This window comes from Thermobia domestica, chromosome 2 (assembly GCF_964235325.1).
Source record: "Thermobia domestica chromosome 2, izTheDome1.hap1.1, whole genome shotgun sequence".
In the NCBI taxonomy this organism is placed as follows: Eukaryota; Metazoa; Arthropoda; class Insecta; order Zygentoma; family Lepismatidae; genus Thermobia; species Thermobia domestica.
The window spans coordinates 162,689,597-162,705,751 of record NC_137455.1 but is presented as its reverse complement, the minus strand read 5'-3'; the positions used below and the strand labels follow the sequence as shown (position 1 = coordinate 162,705,751).

The window sequence follows — 16,155 nt, the reverse complement described above, 5'->3', positions numbered from 1 at the left end:
GTTCCTCATTCAGGCATCTACTTGGTGAACTATGTATTCTGAAAGTCTTCTTCTTACATGCTCAAACCATTTCAATCTAGTTTCTAGGAGTTTTTCTACTACTGGTCACACCTTTACGGTTCCCCGGATCATTTCATGCTTAATCTTGTCTTTCCGCGTTACTCCACACATCCGCCGCAATAAGCAACTTCTGTTCCTCTATTTCCTTATTCGTCTAACATTCTGCTCTTCATAATATGACAGGTCTCACTGCTATTTTGCATACTTTTCCCTTAAGACGTATTGATACCGTACGATCACACAATTTTCCTGCCGCTTCTCTCCATTTTGTGTAACCACTGATAATTCAAGTGTTTACATATTTTATTCCTGCATTTTTCTGCAGAATTGATCTCAAGTACTTGAATTTCCTCATCATTACCATCTCTTCTTCGTCCAGTCGTATTCTTCCGTTCTCGATTACATTTTTCCTGAAAGGACAATATAAATATTCTGTTTTGGTGTTGCTAATTCTAAGCCCTTTTCTCTCCAGACATCTAATTTGTCTTGCAGTATTGCCTTGGTCTCAGTCAGCAGTACTATGTCATTCACAAATAGCATATTGCAAAGTGTTAACTCTTAAATATCCTTTGTAATTTCGTCCATCAAAATTGGAAGAAGATAAGGGCTTAGACTAGATCCATGATGAAGTCTCAATTTATCTGTGAACTCTTCTGTTATTCAGCACGCACCCTTCATTATACATCAAAATTAAATATCTAAAATAAAACAATAACACCAAGAGAAGAAATAAATACTGACGCACACTGCTAAGTTTCGCGTCACATACAAAAGTGATGATTAATAAAAGCAAAGTTATCTCTTCCAAGACACGACTCAGATTAAGCAATTTTAAGGTTCACGATTAATAAAAACAAAGTTACCTCTTCCAACATATGACTCAGATTATTAAGCAATCCTAAAGGTCTCTGAATGTTGCGGATATTCTGAAAGAATGTGCCGAATGACAGCAGGACAATATATTCCCGATACGAACAACCAAGAAACCACATTAAATAAAAATTTGGGGTAAATTAGAATGTTCTATTCGCAAGTAAGCCAGGAAAATTTTACCTTTGGGACTCTTGCAGATTACGTACCTAAATATAACTTCACATGGTGTGGTTCATTTTCATGTGCCAGGTTCTGATCAGGTTGCTAGTGAAATTGCATTTGATGAAGAAAATAACTACAAACATCGAACCAAAGGAGAATGATTCAATGCAATTCTATCAAGGTGGTTGCCTGGATGTGTCAATATGTTAGTTAGTTTCCCTGAATTACGACATGCCACGCCATATAGAAGACAACGATGGTATAACCCTGTTGGTTGATCAGGTAGATCTTATCAGAATGCCTTCAGAACAACACCTTTTACTAAAGACATTTTATAGAAATGTAAGAACTTTGCGATTTGGTCTCTTATTAATTTAACAGTGAATACTTAAATTCTTAGTAACCAAGGCATAGCCATTAGAATTCTCATCTTCAGAAGCGCATGCATCGAACACGCGCACTCGAGTACTACTCTAGCAACGCTCAAAATTCCTGTTGGGGTACCTCGGTGCAAGTGTACTATTTGGCTTATGAAACTAATCAAAGACCGAGTGTTGTAATCAGCAGGCAAGATCAAACAGCACAAGTACCTCTCGAAAAGAAAGTTAAGGTCATTTGCAATGATAATCTCACCGACTGGGACATGCTATTGACAGATAGTTCGAGGTTGAGTTGCATAAAAACAGTTTTTATGGATTAAAAAACTCGTACATTGTGCATCAGGAAATACATTTCTATAGTTGTCATTATTCGAAGTTTCCAAATATATTTATGCAACAGTTATTCCTTTAATAAAATAAAATTAATGTACACACTGTTCCATAAAGAATGACTGCACTCTTTATTGCTGTTTTGGGGCAAAAAAAAAAAAAAAAATCTAAGTACAACTTCGAATATCTTCGGAAACCAAAGCTGCTGATTTGCACCTCCAAGTTAACCGTAGCAATCGGGAAAAATTGTGCAGATCGTTTTTTTCTTTTAAATATAATAAGACATGTTGGAATGTTATTAAGTGTAAATAAACGTAAGACTGATTGAAATACTTAATGATACAATATTTCTAAATTATGTATTCACATGCTCGTTTTGTCATATTGATTTCCGTGCGTAAAAGAACATTTACATATGTAAACGAAGAATGAAAGTAAAGACATCGAAACATAATTCTCGCGGTGTCTTCCTACTTGCGACAGTCCTATTAGCGACAGGAACTGTTAACTGTCCTATGAGCGACCGATTCGATCTGTTAACTGCTTTATGAGTCACCGATTCGTTCATAGTAAGATAATGGAAGAAGATAAGGCTCTCCCTTCTTCAACTTGTTTCATGCTAATGTAATTTAGAACCTAACAAAATGTACCATGAAAAATTTCGCTCTACCTGAATTTAATACGTGAAAATGCTCTCATTACATTAACAATCTTTTATACGTTTTTCCTAATATTATATTTTTGAATTAATTTCTATAAATACATTGACTCTATCAAGGGGAAAACCAACTAAATACATTTATAGTATTTGTCTATGATTCTAATATAATTAAAAATTTCATGTTAAAATGATACGGAACACAAGTTTAGATTGAATATGTTTATGGCATAAGAAAAACATCAGAAAGAGGTAGGGGCGCCCGAAGAAAATTTTCTAGGGAGGGGCATCTCCATGGTTGCTGTATCACGTCTGGTATATCTGGTAATTAATATACGTGGTTTGCTATATTACGTATACATTTTTGTGAGCCAGGGGGGCGACCCCTGCCTTCCCATCGGGCGCCCATGGAAAAAAGGTGTTCACCACTTGAGGATATAAAAAAAAAACTAAAATACGGCGTATTTGAAGAAATTATTACACAAGTTACAAATCTCTCGCAGGATTTACATGTTCGTCTAGTTATAAGAGATTATTTCAGATTGCTACACGACAAGCTTTTTATGTATAAGTCAAAACAAGGGAGGGAAGGCAAATTAAGCAATTAGTTTACGTTTTAGTAGCTTACAATAGGGAGGAAGGTAGTTTGAAGAGTTTGTTTACCTTTTGGATTGTTCAGAGTGAACTGCATTGTAATTGGTGGGATTGGTTGAGAATAGCCAATCAGATGTAAGGGATCTCAAAAGCTGTCTTTTATCATTGACTTTTTTTTTATTTTATTCATAGAGTCTTAGGAAGACTAAAAAGTAGATAGTTGGCAAAACTGTTACATGTTTAAGTTTTTCAAAATAAAATATATTACTGTGCTTAGTGTGTGATTAGATTTGAACAAATTAAGTACAGAAAACAGAGCTTTTGAAGAAAGGGGATATTACAACTGGAGTTTCAATAATAACATAGGAATATACTTTTCATGGAAATATCCCTGTTGTTTCGTTAAGTTATTTGATATGTTTTATGTCAAATCTAACTCAAAATTAAAATAAGTTTTATTTGCACTCACAGTAGAGGAAAAATATATTTGACGAACAGTATCACTGGCACGTACATATTTCACACCAAGGTTGTTCGGGCGCTAATAACGCCAGAGGCAAACATACTTTACGAGATGGAATCATATCATCTTCCATCATCTCAACGTAAATAAATCGGTCGCTCATAGGACAGATAACAGTTCCTGTCGCTAATAGGACTGTCGCTTCTGGGACTAATTCATTCTCGCATGCGTAGTAAAATAAAAGGCAAAGGAGAACAAAAACCGCGTTTGCAATGGATATGAATGTCATTGCCTTGCAAATCCAGTTATATTTCGTTAGATGGAACTCGCCTAGATTGGTCATGTTAGCTTGTTAGTTCAAAGGTAAACCGTTGGAGTTCAAGTCGTGAGTTCGATTCCCATTTGGGTCAACTTTTGTATGAAATTCGTATTTTCGGCAATGCATGAAAATTATATAAAATAATTACATTAAAATACATTTATATATATATATCTTTTCAGAATATAAGTAATTATTACGTTTAAAATATAACATCTGATATGTGAATGGTGTTCAAGAACGTAGGTATGTTAAATACAAATTAAGAAAATCGTGTAATAGCAATAAATAAGTTATGTTGTGTATTTATTTGCAGCTATTTGTCACATAGAGGTTACTTCTCAATATTCTCATTACAGCATGTCATTTACGTTCTTGAAATATATTCCGAGGCGTGAAGAGAGGGTATAAACAGAGGATATCCGAAGACGGATCGTGGTTCCAGACAAACAACTCAATAGCCCCAAAACGCTTACAAGGATTTCCTGATCCCAAAGGTCACGTGAGGAGACTGAAATTGTCCTTATTGAGCATTCCAGAACCGAAAGTCTTTACACAGGGTTTCAGTTCAATTATCTGATATTCTTTTGTAATATGAGAGTGGTGATGCCTCCGTCCTTCTCTCTATCTTATATATATATATATATATATATATATATATATATATATATATATATATATATATATATATATATCCTAACTATATATAAAACTACATGAGCTGACATAAATTATTGAGCACTTCCTGTAGGGCTACAATGACTAAATTTGGCATGATTGTAGCTTTCCGGAACTAACCCACAGGAAAATTGTCAAAAGTGAATATTTTTAATTTTTAGGGGGTCTAAAGAGGGGATGAAAAATTTCCCCATGTTATTTAAATGGACCTTTTTTTGGACTTATAATCTCATGTTTTAGGTACTTAGAATTGGAATAGAAACTTGAAATTCGGAATGCTTACACATTTTCGGTAGCACTACCTAACTAAATCAGTACAAGTAAAAAATTCCGACCTTAGAGTGGTTTTATAGGGAACTGAAAAATATTTCCCATGTTATTTATATGGGACACCTTTTACACCCTCAAATTATTGAGCACTTCCTGCAGGGCTACAATGATTAAATTTGACATGACTATAGCTTTTCGGGACAAACCCACAGAAAAATTGCCAAAGTGAATATTTTTAATTTTTAGAGGGTCTAAAGAGGAGATGAAGAATTTCCCCATGTTATTTAAATGAGAATTTTTCTGGACCTATAATCTCATGTTTTAGGTACTTAGAATTGGAATAAAAACTTCAAATTCGGTATGCTTGTACGTTTTCGTTAGCTTTACCTAAGTGAATCATCAGAAATGAAAATTTCTAACCGTAAAGTGGTTTTATGGGAAACTGAAAAATCTTTCCAATGTTATTTGTATGGGACGTCTTCTATACCCCAAAATGTTTAGGCACTTCCGGCAAGATTAGAATGATGAAATTTGGCATGATTGTAGCCTTCCAGGACTAACCGACAGAAAAATTGCCAAAAGTAAAAAATTCCAACTTTAGAGTGGTTTTATAGGGAACTGAAAAATCTTTTCCATGTTATTTATATGGGACACCTTTTACACCCTCAAATTATTGAGCACTTCCTGCAGGGCTACAATGATTAAATTTGACATGACTATAGCTTTTCGGGACAAACCCACAGGAAAATTGCCAAAAGTGAATATTTTTAATTTTTAGAGGGTCTAAAGAGGGGATGAAGAATTTCCCCATGTTATTTAAATGAGAATTTTTCTGGACCTATAATCTCATGTTTTAGGTACTTAGAATTGGAATAAAAACTTCAAATTCGGTATGCTTGTACGTTTTCGTTAGCTTTACCTAAGTGAATCATCAGAAATGAAAATTTCTAACCGTAAAGTGGTTTTATGGGGAACTGAAAAATCTTTCCAATGTTATTTATATGGGACGTCTTCTATACCCCAAAATGTTTAGGCACTTCCGGCAAGATTAGAATGATGAAATTTGGCATGATTGTAGCCTTCCAGGACTAAACGACAGAAAAATTGCCAAAAGTAAAAAATTCCAACTTTAGAGTGGTTTTATAGGTAACTGAAAAATTTTTCCATGTTATTTATATGGGACATCTTTTACAGCCCCAAATTATTGAGCACTCCCTGTAGGGCTAAAATGATTAAATTTGACATGATTGTGGCTTTCCGGGACAAACCCACAGAAAAATGCCAGAAGTGAATATTTTTAATTTTTAGGGGTTCTAAAGAGGGAATGAAGAATTTCCCCATGTTATTTAAATGGACTTTTTTTGACGTATAATCTCATGTTTTAGGTACTTTGAATCGGAATAAAAGCTTGAAATTCGGTATGCTTCTATGTTTTCGTTAGTTTTACCTAAGTGAATCATTAGAAATGAAAATTTTCAACCGTAGATTGGTTTTATGGAGAACTGAAAAAAAATCTTTCGCATGTTATTTACGGTGTATGTGGGACGTCTTCTACACCCTAAAATGTTTAGGCACTTCTGGTATGATTAGAATGATGAAATTTGGCATGATTGTAGCCTTTGAGAACTAACCGTGAAATAATTGCCAAAAGTGAATATTTTTAATTTTTCAGGGGTCGAAAGGGAATGAAGAAATTCCTATGCTATTTAAATGGGCGTTTTCTTGGGATACAAAATCTTATCTTTCAGATAGTTGAGAAAGGAAAAAAAAGAAAGTCGGTAGAATTCCGCTCCGCTGCAGCTGCCTTTGTCCCCACTTTGAATTCGTATTGCATACACGCCCTTATGACGCTCTGTGGAGGTCTCATTCACTCTGTTCTTACGCAAGTTCACAATGTAACTGAACTACCATAACCAGGTAGTATGCTGCACATACGGAGAACAACAGCTGACCTTCGTCTTATCCTCATTCGCATTCAACTCACGGTGGGAGGTCCAATTGAACACACACCTCCACAAAAGCGACAGAACTTTCTTGCTTACCTTTATAAATTAACAGAAATAAAAAATTCCAACTTTGGTGGGGTTTATTTATAGGAACTACTTTTATATCTCAAAATTATTGGGCAATTTCTTTAGGATTACAATGATTAAATTTGGCATGTCAAAGGAAAATTGCCAAAAGTGAATATTTTTAGTTTTTAGGGGATTTTTGAAACGGGTATTACGGAACGTGTTTGTTACAGTTGCTTTATATTTTGTATTCTTGTTGATCTCTTGTTAAAATGCACGGTTATTGTTACCTTAAGTTATCATTATAGCGGTTGCTGTTAATTGTTTAATTTTATTTAATGTTATTTGTTTTAAACAGTTGTGCACTACATATCAAATCAGTACCTCCGATAATTGTAATCGTTCCGAGGACAAGAACCTGCGCTCTCTACACAGCGCATCATTCGCATATGAGCATGAATCTCCTTGACATTCCTGGAAACATCTGTACATGTTCACTACAAACAAAAGTTATAGACGCCGTGATAAAAATTGGCAAATGATACTATAAAAGGGAGATTTTTTCGATTATTTTTTCAATATCTCGGACCGTTTGCAAGATTTGAGCCTACTTCCGTTTGAAGTTTCTAATTCATGTATGATAAGTGTATTCTTTCTTCTTGCATTCAGTATGTAATAAGCAAACAGATTACATACACAATTAATTACAATGTCAGTTATAGATGGTGTTCAATGGGCAAAACACTGCAAAAATAAAAGTTCGTCTTAGAATGCAGAAATGGTTATCGCTCCTTTTCAATTATTTGGGCATAAAACAAACGTCTGAGACATATACAACCCCAATATACAACGATGTGGTGTTGCAGTGCATAATGCTTAGGATATGATGCTTTTTTTTAATTTCAACACTTGCAGTGTACCCGTAAAAATGTAATAAAGAAATAACAACTATACCCAGGGAACAACACCATTGGACTTTCATTTCGGAGTATGATACATGTCTGCTGCAAAAATTCCTTCTCACTTATACTTGATAGTAACATAAGAGTCTACGCAGAAAGAAATCCCTTTAAGCTTCTTTATGGAGAATGCTTGGTGCCTGTCCAAATACAAATCATATCGAACTTCATTTTCACACTATGATACGAACCTTCCCAGACACAAATACCACTTACGCTCCAGTTTTTTTTAGTATACGAAAGACATGACGAAGCAAAAGCTTTCATTCAAAGGAGTATGCGTGTAACAGGATACCACAGGGGTGGTGTGGAAATACTACAAAGTTACAAGAAAAAGAATCGACCTTTGTCTTACAAATATGCAAGAGTTATGGTCGAACAAAAATCTCAGATTTCTTTTTTGAAAATTATAAATAAGAAAAAAAACTCTCTGAAAATGAGAATCCAACATCATCATTCATTATATAATAAGTCGATAAATTGTGGTTGACAAAACAGAGGTTGATATAAAAAAATGTGAGTTATTAAGCAGAGTATTAAGGAGCAAAGGATGATAAATATGAGATCTGGGGATGTTGGGCCGATTTAAGGAAACATTAAGAATAAATGCACGAACATATGACATGCAAGGCCGTAGGCCGAGCAAATACAGGGGTCTGGGGGCGAAGCCCCTAGCTGGCCAAAGGCTATTATATATATATATATATATATATATATATATATATATATATATATATATATATATATAACTGGTTGATGTACGTATGTATGTTGTGTGTGTGTGTTTCAACATAATTCTGATATGTCTAGAGCAATTTTAACCATATTACTTACAGTCTGGAAAAGAATACTATCGGGTTAACTATGGGAAATGGGATACATATAAAATGATAGAAAACGATCGATATTAGTGCCGAATCGTAAGTTTTCTGCATCGCTAAGTTAATTGGTAGCAACTGTAATTCCATTTAACACCAAATTCCAGCGGTGGCAATACCCCCTCAGCCCTGAAAGGAGAAATGGGAGGGGCTGACATCAAAAAGACCGATATTAGTGTCGAATCCATAATTTTGGCGGTAGCTTAGGTGAAGAGTGGCACCAATATTAGTGTCGAATCCATAGCATTCGGGGTTTCCAAGTTCAATGGGAGCAGATCTGATGACCTTTAAGTTCAACTTCCTCTTCCTAACTTAAAATTTCCTTTAATTTTCTTTCTCTCTTTTTTCTAGTTGAAAGTAAATCCTTATTTAGACTCTGTTTCCATGTAAGTAGACAGATCGTCCTACGTATAGTGGAACTTTGAACATTATCCCTGTGTTGAATGCATATTCTTTGCATCAACCTATAGAAATGCACAAGTAAAAGACGCTCCCTATTAAAGGACCAAATACTCGCTTTGTAGAGGCTCTCAGACGTTAGGCTCTCCATCTATTACAAGGTTGATAGTCTAGTTTATTTTAAGCTAGATTTGTAAATGCCAGAAATAACGCTAATTTCTTATTGTTGATGTTTATTTTAGATCACTTCCTCCTATAAAGTGTTAAATTGTTATAACTTCCCATTGAAGAACGATTTCTTTCTACTCATTTTGTTGTTTGTGTGTCTAATATCCGCAAAAAAAATCTAGCGTGAAGTTCAGATATTGTATTGGCAACTCTACCAGTAATGTCTATTTCGCGAGAGTGACAAGTAGAAGTGAGGTGATTACGGCGTTTCTTTCTCCCTCTCTGGATGAGTGTTTACATTATACTGTACTATGAGCTCGCTATTGGAAAAAGCTTCGAACATTTCTGTAAAGTTTTGCGTCACTTTTTAACAACAAGACTATATAAGACGTGGAACTACAGATTAAGGTGGAATTGGAACCTCAGTAATGCATTGACATTTTCAACGTTCTCCAAATGCGAATCGAACACAGAACTACATGCATCAATGGTCCACGCACTAACCACTGCCAGCGGGAAGAGGTTTCGAAAATGTTGGTTAACAGTTCATTTAAAGTAACTATTCTCATACTGTGTGCAAGTCACTGAATGGATTTTAATAGCACATGATAAAATAATTTTCAGCGAACTTTGATGCTTCCGAATGAGAATCTTTTCCCCTGAATTGCCTCTACACCAAAGCAACCTGAGCTAGTATTTCACAATAAAATTATTGTTTTAGTTTTACGTCAATATGTCATTGCAGGAAGGCTGCTCATTAAATACGATTCGAATTTTACAACCCTATCCATCTACCTACAAGGATATTACGGAATAATAGAAGAACGAGACTCATTAATACACTGAATATATACGTAGATGGAGGGCAGGGGCGGATTTAGGTATCTTTTTGTTTGAGTATAAAGTATAAAATTTCATAATTAGTTGATTTAATACATTAGTCGCCTACAGATACGGTTTGACCCTCAAAAAGTCGTACAAAAGGTTTCTCAACGGTTTTCTATAGTATCAAATGTGTTAAATAACATATTAAAAGTTTACCAAAAATTGATCACCGGAAAGGTCCAATTTTCAAGATGGAGTCCAAAATTATTGTTAACTCTTTTACAATTTTAGGCTTTCATTGAAGTAGCTACTGGGTAATCACTATTTATCTTAGGATTATGGTTTGTACATCATTTTCTTCAGAATAAAACAAGCTTTCGAGTGGTGTCATACAAATGTGCGTATGATCTACGTGGAAAGGGAAATTGAGGATAATTCAAGAAATTTCCCTCTTAAAATCCCTTTTCAAACATTTTGCGCCCTCTGAAGCGGCCCCGGGTAAGAATACACGTCCCTAACCTTCCTAGAGAAGTACGGTACTATGAGATATAGGCTATGTACGTGCCAAATTACATTTGAAATGTTTAGTAGTTACGACGAAATAAAATATTTACCAATATCCTACTCTGTGAATATATCAAACCAAATATATAAGTAGACAATAAATAGGACAGAACATAAAAGTTTCTAACATAGTACTATTAATCCGGGTGTTATCATTCGTAACTTGTTATTTTTAGAATTAACTCCTTATTTTTATTTTTAGAACTTTCTTATGGTATCATCTCCATACGTCCATGAGGCACATGGAAAGGGAAATTGTGGATAATTCGGAAAAAATCCCAATTAAAATTCCCTTTTCAGAAGTTTTGTGTCTTCTGAAGCGGCCCCAGATAAGAGTACACTACAGTGTTTCTAGAAAATTACCATGATGAATAAGCTATATGCGTTAGAAATTAAATTCAGAACTCTTCAATAGTTATGAGTAAACAAAATATTTACCAATATCCTACTCTTTGAATATATCTAACCGAACGTATAAGTAGGCAATAAATAGCTCATCCTATAGTTTTCATTGTACTTAAGTTATTCTAGTGTCTACTCATAATCTTATGGACTTAACAGACATTTGCTACACCGAAATGCTAAACAGTATTTTCTTTATTCTTTTTTTTTTTTTTTTTACCAAAAATTAACAGAATTTTTCTTTAACATTAACATATTTACAAACAATCATTGCAAGATTTTTTCTTCCCATACTATTTCATTCAAAATATTTTGATTTCTGTTTTCATTCTAATGTATTTCCAGTGCATTTTTTATAGTCGTAAAATACATTTGTTACATCTAAATGGTAAAGAATATTTTCTTTGTTCTTAGTTTGCACAAAATGAATATAAGTTTTATTAAACATTAACGTATTTACGAATAGTCATTGTTACATTCTTCATCCCAAACAGATTCATTGAAAATATTTTCACATTTTTCTGTTTGGCAAGGTCCGCAAATAGATGCGCACGGTAGTCAATATGTCTTGCAACTGCACCGTTTTGTTAGGCAGGCAGTTGTAAAATTACAGTGGAGCATATGAAGAAAACTTTCTGGTGCAACAGATGTATGCCATAACAGGTATATACTGATTGTGCCATAGTTTTCATCTCCAGCCAACTGCATTCATATCACTGTCATTTCCGATCCAAACCTTGATTTGGTAATAAACTTAAAGCTGTGGTATTTTGTTGAGGACTCAGTAGGAGGAAGGTACTCTGGAGTGATGAATGACATGGAAGAAACAGTTTTCCTTTTACTGAAGAGTTGGTAGCGCAGAAGTAAGAAAGTCAGTACTTCTGCGCATAAACAAGACAGCTATTACCTTTACCCCTAACAGTGGTATAACAGATTTTGTTTGATGTGGCAGCAGGGACACATTTCCACAGTTCTGAATCGTTTTTTCACTGCTTATGAATCTTTGGAATACTGACTTCTTGAATACACCAAACCTGTGCGAAGTTGAATCACATCTTGTGTAAGCATGAATGAACAACAGTTGCAAATATACATTACCACCCAGAACACTTTTCATTTCATTGATGTCATATATCTTATGAAGTGTAGACTTGTCCGAACGAAAATATAGAATTGTTGTTGGGAGTTCTAACAAAGATAGGGTTGGAATGGAAAGATAGAAGACTCATAAGAAACTTATACATGAACCAACAAGTAAGTGTTAGAATAGGGGAAGAACTGACGGAAGAGAGTGCAATTGGAAGGGGAGTTCGACAAGGATGCTGCCTCTCGCCAACACTATTTAATGTCTATCTAGAAGAGATAGTGAAAAAGAGCCTACATGATGATGATGGCATTTCGGTAGGAGGTAGAATGATTAGATGCATAAGATTTGCAGACGATATGGCCCTTGTTGCAGAATCTGAAAAGAAAATCAATAAAATGTCAGAAAAAATGAGAAGGGGCTTTGAAGAATATGGGATGAAAATAAATGTTAGAAAGACAAAAGCCATGGTGATTGGAACAAAGGGGTCTGTGTCAAATATAAAAGTAGGAGGGGAGAAAATAGAACAAGTGAATAGTTTTCGATACCTGGGTAGTGTTCTTAGTAATGACATGAAATGCGAACGTGAAATAAAAGCAAGGATAGGAATGGCGAAAGAAGCCTTTAAAAGAAAGAAAAGTCTGTTTTGTGGGACCTTGAACAAAGAGTTGAGAAAATGACTCATAAAATGCTTCGTGTGGAGTGTTGTGCTGTATGGGGCGGAAACGTGGACATTGCGTAAGGGTGACGAAAATCGACTGGAAGCCTTCGAAATGTGGGTGTGGAGAAGAATGGAAAGAGTTAGTTGGGTCGAGCGGAAAACGAATGAGAGAGTGTTAAAAATGGTGGGTGAGAAAAAAACACTTTTAGATATTATTAGGAAGAGGAAGAGAAACTGGTTGGGACATTGCCTAAGAAGAGATTGCATCATGAGGGACGTCCTAGAGGGTATGGTGTCGGGAAAGAGAGGGAGGGGGCGAAGGAGACTACAATTAATGGACGATATTAAAACAGAAAGATCATACGCGAAGACGAAAAGGTTAGCGGAGGACCGTGGAGCATGGAAGCTTCACAGCTGCGGCAAGTGACCTGCCAATAAAGGCAGAATACCTATGATGATGATTATCAAGCTGAGCATACTAAAGAAAGAGGATGAGTAAATCTGTGTCCTCCCCAATCAGTGTCGTTGGATGTTGCTCTGATGACTTGATAGCTGCTTTGACGATGTCTACGTCTGCTTCCCCTGATGCATTGATAACACTGCAGCGACTATCCTGCAGTTCTTCTGCCACCATGTGAAAAGTTCCTGTTTGTTCCTAGATGTGGCAAGAAAATCATCTTTTTTTCCTAGAAACCCAGTTGCTGCATTGAATCTGATAGTGAAATGAGGGATTTGGCTTCGTCGATTATGTGTATTATCCTTGATGGAAGGACCAGCTTTGTAATCGCCAAAAATAACATTTGCTTTACCATCATGTTATATGGTAAATTCTACATATGAACGCACAATGCCACCATAGCTCTTGCTCTTTGTCCAAGGCAGCCGATGAAAAAGTGAACTACCATCTAACACATAATGTTCAGTTGCTGAAACCGAATCCATGATAGCTTATTTCTATTGCTTAATAATATACACCTCAATCGTATGAGCCAGTTGAGCTTTGTCACTTTTAGGAAAGATTTATTTGGCGTCAAACATGGTTGCTGCAAATGGACTGAGCCCATAGCTCAATAAATGCTCTAAAGAAAGTTCTCTAGTTTTAGACATAATCAAATATCGTTGATAAAGAAGAGCAGGATCAATGGTTCTGTGTCAATTTTAATGCTGGACTCGTTGGAAAGGGTTTTTCTTGGTCTTTTCTTTTAAATAATACATCAAAATTGGTTTTCCAATATATTTCGTACACAGGGGTGTAGGCAGCAAGTTTATGTAGGAGAGCCTGTCGTTTTTGAGGGGGGGCCAGCTTCAATGTACAAAGCTCCAAAAAAATGTGTTGCTGCTAGTTTTTTAGGCTTGAAAAAAAGGAAAATTTGGTTTCCTTCTGGAAAACTAAAAACATTATTTTAGCTTATTATTATTATTATTATTATTATTATTATTATTATTATTATTATTATTATTATTATTATTATTATTATTATTATTATTATTATTATTTCTCCATAAATTATATTCAAGGTATTTTTTATTATGCTTAACCAAGAACTACTGCCCGGGACCAAACGCTATACTTTTGTGCATAACTATAAAAGTAACCAAGAAAGTTCTGTCCCTTTTCGTGGAGGTCTGTGTTCAATTGGACCTCACACCGTGAGTTAAACGCGAGTGAAGATAAGGCGAAGTTCAGTTGTTAATGTGGGTATATCCAACATGCTACCTAGTTGTGGCAATTCAGATACACCGTGAACTTAAGTAAGGACAGAGGAAACATGGGACATCCACAGAGCGTCATAAGGGCATGTATGCTGAACGAGTTCAAATACAGGTCAAACGCCGCTGCAGCGGGACAGAAGATATGCCAGGCCTTTCGTGAGGATATCGTGACGACGCGGACAGTGCAGCAATGGTTTAACAAGTTTAAGAACAATGATGAAATTCGAAAACACCACGTGTCGAAAGACCAACACATGTACAAAATAAAGATCTTCAGGCAGCAATTGAGTCGAACAGTGGCCAGACATGTGAGGAACTGGGACTACAATTCAGTGTGAGTGGAGAAACCATTCGGCAGCACCTCCATCAATTTGGAAAGCACTACAAGTTGGGTCGATGGGTGCCACATGTTTTGACTCCGGGCCAGAAGGCAACGCGGCAGTCGCCTGTGTTTATTTACTATTTTGGAGCCATTTCTGGACAGGGTGTTGACATGTGATAAAAAGTGGGTCCTATACGAAGCTCATCCCATGAACAGATTTCAAAACAGCCGAAACCAGCACTGCACCAGAAGAAGGTCCTTCTGTGTGTTTGGTGCATCATGCATCGAGAACTGCTAGCAGCTGGTCAGAGTATCATGTAACTGTGTAGTGTCAGCAGTTGAGCTGTGTTCAAGAAAAACTCAAAACTCTGGAGCCATCACTTCTGAATCGCAAACAGGCCCTCGTTTACGGGACAACGCTAAGTCCCACGTGGTTAGGATGACTCAGGACACCATTCTACGCATTGGATGGGAAACAATATTGCAACCCCTATATTCCTCGGGTATTGCACCGTCCGATTATCACTTGTTCCATTCTTTGGACAGTCACGTTAGAAGACGCCAGTTCAAATCCTTAGTAAAAGTGCAAAATGCACCTGATACCTTCTTCGTTTCACGTCTCACCAAGTTCTACCGCGATGGATTCCACGGCCTTTCAGAACGTTGGCAGAAAGTCGTCGATGCTGATGGGGACTATTTTTGAACTTCCAGATATGTCTTAGGTGACATATCAATGTTCGAAGGTGGTGGGTGAAAAAGCAACTAAACTTTTCTTGGTTACCTTTATATTTAAATTTAAGAAATTGTATACAGAACCTATCTACACAAGATTGATTTTCTTTGAAATTTCACTTGATTTCTTTAGGTTTCCTGACAAAAAATATTTATTTATTATTTGCGACTAAGAAAAATAATTATTTTATTACACTGAGTAGAAATAAAAGGGAGCGAATGAAATCCAAACTGAATAAAATCATCGTTTCTCACCAAATTTTCCATCCTCTACGTCTTTTAAAACACTTGTTAAAGCATATAAAAATATACTGTACTTACAAATCAGTTTAGTACCTTTGTTTTATGACTGTATTTATAGTACCTTGTTAAAACGTTTGTCTTCAAACTGCCAAATATAGATCACAATAAACTGTGTAATCTGCTGTCACAAAAAAGTATCCTATTTTTCGATCGGTATGGAAAAACAATATTTTTCCATACTATTTTACGGTAAATTATTAATTGTCAGTAAACTTTGTTACTTTTAAATGAATGAAGCGAGATAATTTTAGTATGATGTTTTAAAAGCTGGTCATTTGGGGGACGGCAGGAAATCATTTGGGGGGGCCTGGCCCCGATGCCGGGCCGGTTACAAGTTTTTCTTTGA

General features: G+C 35.7%; 1 protein-coding gene across 7 annotated transcripts in view; it reads right to left on the bottom strand.

Moving 5' to 3' along the window:
- The window catches only part of LOC145676909 (anoctamin-10-like), a 199,170-nt gene that overhangs the window by 142,613 nt on the left and 40,402 nt on the right, over positions 1–16,155 (bottom strand). The window lies entirely within an intron of this gene.